Below are 6000 nucleotides of genomic sequence, written 5' to 3' on the forward strand. Positions count from 1 at the left end.
GATACACTAACTTTACATTTAAATTATATTTTACAAGGGAAATTTTTATGTAAGTTGATCGACTAGGTTTATGGGAAGGATTAAAGTGATCTGCATTTGCCATTGTTACTGTTGCCCTTAAAATCACATAATATATCAAATGCAAAGCAAACTTGATAATGAGTAAAGTAAACACTGTACTTTACTCATTTTAGCAACAAGGAAGAGATACAGAGCTTCAAAACAATTCCTAAGTTCTGATTGCGAAAGGGCTTCAGAAATCTTTAAGTGTAACTGTTGGAGTACAAACTCTCTTTTCATAATATCTTACACCTGCAATAGCAACTTACGACTTGTAACCTAGGCCCCAGACACATCCTGGCAAGTGTCCCCTAATCCAGAATAGTTAATATTAAGTGTTTCTTGGAATGTGTGTATTTCTCAGGCTATGCCACTTGGTAAATTCCAGGGTGTTTTGGCAGAGTCTCTCCACCTCCTCCCTTCGCAAGTCTCTCAGGATTTCCAGCTGAAGTGACTCCACATGACTCTGATCATCCCAGGTCCCACATCTCCTGCAAAACCCATCAGAAGTCAGCGCAAAGCTGAGTAAAGCTCAAGAGAACCATCAGGTGATAATGCATTTTCCTTGGAACATCAGTCCTGAAATAACCTCTTAAATGTCCAGGTCAGGAAATTCCCCCTGGAATCATCAAACAGTCATTACAGCTTGAAAAATAGAAAAACTGGACTGCCCTCAAGGAACTAAAAAGGTACCAAATTAGCAATACCACAAAGCCACAAACAAACCTGTCTCCTTCATCCTGTGTTCTTTTAATTAAAAACATCAGTAATATGTATGGCGTTCAGGAAACATTTATTGAGTACTTACCCTGACTGGGCAGCCTTTTACTTCTGCTCTCAGTACTGGCAATTAATTACACCTCTCCTCCACCCAAGAGCTACATTATGTAACTTCCCTCACACAATTGTAATTCCATCTTCACTTGTTGTCTCTGACGCCTCAATTCCAAACTCCTTTTGTGAAGAGCTGTATCGTATTCAACACTATACCCAGAACATAGTAAAGTACTTAGTACAGAGTAGGCACTCAGTGAAGTAAGAGGCTGAATGAATGAATGCTCAATGAAGGACTTGTCAGGCACTCTGTTGGAATATGAATATGAAAAAAATCACCTTTTAGCTCTTGCTGTGTTATAGGCAGTGGGTTCAGAAATGTTACATTGTTTTATGTAGTCCTAACAAAAGCTCTGCAAGGCAGATTATAGAGACTGTGCTATGAAAAAATGCTGTAATTACTCTTCACTCCAATTTCTGTGAGGCCGCAGTGGAGCTCATTGTCGTTAGGAATGTGGAGGGAGGAGGAGGAGGCTAAGAAGAGTTTAAGCTGAATGTGAAGGACGAGGTGGGGAATTTGACACAAGTTCATTATCAACAAAAATATAAAAGAACGTGCTTGGGGAAACAAAGGTTGTTCTGTCGCTGGAGACCAACTGCCACTGAGGCAGGCCAGCATTACGAGAAAGCTCTCAGGGCTCAGCCAAACAGGGTCACAGAGAGGTTTAACTCACTCTGTCTGTGGGTCAGAAAAATTTTTGTAGCAACAATACGAGTGGGGTTGATCTTGGACACAGAATATGAAAAAGATTCCAGCTAAAACTAAGAAGGAAAAGGAATGAACATGGGGGATGAAAGGCAGAGAAGAATGAAAGATGCCCACATTTCTGAGGGTTTAGTGAGAAAGTGGAGAGGTTGGTCTAGAGGACTCAAAAAGCTTCATGAGTAAGTAAAGTAACACATGTGGTCGGATACAATTCTTGAAGAATTATTTCATAGAATGTGTTTTACTTTGTGGCTCTTTTCATTGAGGTATTTGTCAAAGTCCCCAGGGAACCCCAAAACATTGTGACAGCCCATCCCATTCATCACTACAGAAAATCCCTGATGGAATAAATGGTCCAGTAGTTCTTACTTCACGATCCTCTGGTTGTGTTGTGTCTTGTCATTCCACCACCACTCCACAGGCTTGAGTTAACCAGGAGAAGACATCAAAGGGAACAAGTGACCTGGTGACTTCTCCCTGGCCTACCAGCATGTGGATCTAGGTTCAGGGAGCATAACAGCACTGTGGCTAGGAACTCTTGTTAGCCAAGGCAAGGGTGGTGGCTGACTATTTCTTGGTGATAATGTTTTAAATTTAATGAACATAATAGAATGTTTATCTAGGATTTTAGGGTGTGAGGAAGAGACAGGTTTGGCTAAACTGGCTATCAGCGAAGGGAAGAAAATACACACTTGGTTCAACACACTCTTTGTTGTGCCTCCACTTCCTATGCCCATTCAGAACCAGCTTGCTGCCCTGGCTGGTGAGTTCAGTGGACTGAGTGAAGGTCTGTGAACCAATCAAACAGGGGGTCACTTGCTTGATTCCTAGTCAGGGCCCAGGCCTGGGTTGCAGGTAAGCTCCCCGGTGTGCAGTTCACAAAATGCAACCACATATCAATGTTTCTCTCCCTCTCTTTTTCTCGTCTTTCTCTTCTCCAAAAATAAATAAATAAAATCTAAAAAAAAAAAAGAACCACCTCGCTGTCCCAGGATGTGGGCCTGCTCATGTCAGTGGGGGACACTCAAGAAAATTGCCTCCAGCCTAGGCTGATGTAGCTCAGTTGGTAGGAGTGCCATCCCATAAACCAAAAGATTGTGGGTTTGATCCCTGGTCAGGGCACACAGGAGAGGGCAACACATCGATGTTTCTGTCACTCTGCTGTGTCTCTCTCTCTTTCTCCTTCCCTCTCTCTCCAATAAAAACAGTCCCTGGGTGAGGACTAAGAAAAGAAAAATGCCTACAGTTCATGGGAAACCCTCTGGGACCAGCAACAACAGGATGACCACAGTTAAGTAGGGCTTAGTTAGATGTGGTTTTGGAGTCCAGCCAGCCGACATGGGAACAGGAAAGTAGTCTCCAGCATCACCTGCCCTGCTGGGTATGGGCAGAAGGAGACAGACGCTACTCTAACCCAGCACTGGCATCAGGACAGATCTTGCAGTGACAGCATGGAACACAAGGACAGTGGAGGTGCCAGCCAGGGAATGGTGCAGATGAGCATTTGTGGGGCCTCGTGCTGGCAGAGCCAATAGATAACAGGTAGAGCTTTCCAAATGACAGAAGGAGACACTTCCCTTTTGTAAGAACTGGCATCATGCACTTAACTTTTTTTATTTGAAAAATTCACTGCTCCCCTTACAGCTGATAGTTACAAGGAGAGAACAGTTGCCTTACCTGTAGAATAAAATCATGTCACAATACCTGTGGTTTAAAGAACAAATGGCTAAGAGATAGAGAGCCACTAGAATCCATGAAGGCATGAAATGGTTCCTTTCGTGAACAAGAAAGTTAAAACTAAAAACACTTTCTGGACTTTCTGGCTGAGCCCTATAAAACAGTCAAAACCCAGTGCTGGTGACTGACCAAGACGCAAACCCAAGTGGGCTTGATGCTTTATGGACCTGTCAAGCTCTCGGCAGTTTTCAGATTCATTGGGGGCACTGCACGGCAGACTGTGTACGTCCTTGTTACCAAATGCTGGAGGGTGGGCTGGGGGAGGCTCTCGGAGCCCTCCTCGCACTCATAGACTTTCTTTGTTGAGCCTGGCAGAGTTAATGGCTGCGGACCCTTAAGCTCTCATTCCTCTTTGGGTTTAAAATTTGACTCAAGAGAGAAAGGAAATCAAATATTTTAAAAACCATATTTGGCTCACTTCTCAACTCATTTTCAAGGAACACAGCCTTTGTCAATTTCACTGAATTTAACAGGGATAGTCCCATTTATATACATTCACAAAATAAGCTTTGCTTTACAAGGTAAATAAGATGGCAAAGGTTTCTGATGATTCTTAAAGTGTCACATAACAATAGATCCATTCATTTTATTAAAACATAATAAATTAGTAATATTATTTTTGAGAATAATCTATCTCAACCATCTCAGAGAAGAATGCAAATTAGGAAAGTCAATGTTGTTCCAAAAATTTGATTATATTTTAGTTATTTGTGCTTTAAATCCAAAATAGAAAGAGGTGGGTTACAATTATATTAGTAAATAAGCCAATTCATTCAGGATAATTTAATTCATTAAACAACTAAATTACAGTACTTCAAAAATCAAACCACAATTTAATACAATATTTGTGAAGTAAATGGCTTTGTGTTCTACTTTAGGATAGGAAAGAAAATGAATACTCACGCTGTCTCAGCACATGGCATAGTAACTGGGAACCTGGGTGTGAAATCTTGGCTAAGTGCTGCTGCATTCATTCTGTCTGGGGATGACTTCTCTCACCCTAAGGGGCTGGCAGTGCTCCAGCCAGGGAGACCAAGTGGCCAGCTTGAGGGCTTCGTGGGGTTAGGATAAGAGCTGAGACAGGGCCTGGGGAAGTGCTAAGGAGCAAAGGCATACCTCCCCTTATTCTCTCTTCCAATCCATTTTTTCCCTGACAAAAGCCTGGCAACTATTTAGTTGAAAATTGACTCATTAATGAAAAGTGAATTATGATTTTCTCTCATTGCACAAAGTAATTAATTAATTGTAATCACTTAATGCCCTCTTTTCCACTCTAAGATGGCAGGGACACTTTCTGTCCCACTCTTTGCTGCCCACCAGCACGAGTCCTTCCTTGGCCACACTAATACACTTGCATTAATGAAATAAATGGAAAAAATAAATGAATCAATGTGTGTAATTGATGGCAATGGGGGTTTAGGAGGAATTTGTAGGATGTTACATATTTTCTTCTAGCATTAGAAAAATCATCCACAGGACCAATCATCATATGTGATGAACAAGAGAATTTACAAGTTTATAAAGTGCTTCACACATAAGATTCCTGTACATACCTCAGGAACCCTCAAAGCAGTTCTCTGAGTCGCACTGGGTGACACTGGGAGGGCCGGAGATTCCAGGAATGTACTTCAACTCCCAAATGTCCAGACACCTTTCAACTCCAGGAATATCTATCTACTCAGTATCATACTGCACTGATTTGCAGGCACTCCCTCCCCCATCCACAGCAGAGATGGCCTTCCTTGAAAGTGATCACAGTAAGAAACACTGCAGTTCTGGGAAGTCAGAACTTGCACTTACTGTTTATCAAATTTTGACTTTTTATTGATGTAGCCAATTTCTTCTTAGAGAAATTGGGCTTTGATCCAACTTTTTATACTAACCACATTCTTACATTTAGACAAAAGTGTTTCCAAAACTTGGGTCCACTTCACAGGGCACCTTGATACGAGCGAAGGAAACATCAGATGGATTAATCCCCTTCTGACCAGGCCACAGGTTGGGAGTCAGGACCCTGCAGAGAATGAGCCCAGACAGGTCTCTGGTTTCAGGGAGCACTTTCACTTCTTTACCCTCATTCCCCACTTACTGTCACTTTTTAAAATAATTCTGCAAGAGAAAAACCTCTTCAAGTTATATTCAAGAGGTAATACACCTGTGGATGGAGGAATTCTTAAAAAAAAAGGAAGGAAGGAAGGAAGGAAGGAAGGAAGGAAGGAAGGAAGGAAGGAAGGAAGGAAGGAAGGAAGGAAGGAAGGAAGGAAGGAAGGAAGGAAGAAAGAAAGAAAGAAAGAAAGAAAGAAAGAAAGAAAGAAAGAAAGAAAGAAAGAAAGAAAGAAAGAAAGAAAGAAAGAAAGAAAGAATCAAACCTCACAAACCTCAGAAGGGCCCCAGCATGTGTACTTCAAAAAAAAAAAAGTGGACCAGTTTTGAAATGGGTGGGAAGCCGATTCCAGAGTACTCACCTTTAAGCCCTTTCAACCACAAACTGTCTTAAGAAATACATTTTACTTTCAGGCCACACACATATTACACAAGAAAGCAGAAACAAAACTTTGCTGAACAATAGTTATCCTCACTCTGTTTGCTAAAATTTTGTATTGTATTAACATTGGTTTTTTTTGAGTTGTAAGCCTTTAATGACTTAAGACCTCTAGCTTAAT

Source organism: Artibeus jamaicensis, unplaced genomic scaffold (genome assembly GCF_021234435.1).
Source record: "Artibeus jamaicensis isolate MK-2021 breed Jamaican fruit bat unplaced genomic scaffold, CSHL_Jam_final contig_511, whole genome shotgun sequence".
In the NCBI taxonomy this organism is placed as follows: domain Eukaryota; kingdom Metazoa; phylum Chordata; class Mammalia; order Chiroptera; family Phyllostomidae; genus Artibeus; species Artibeus jamaicensis.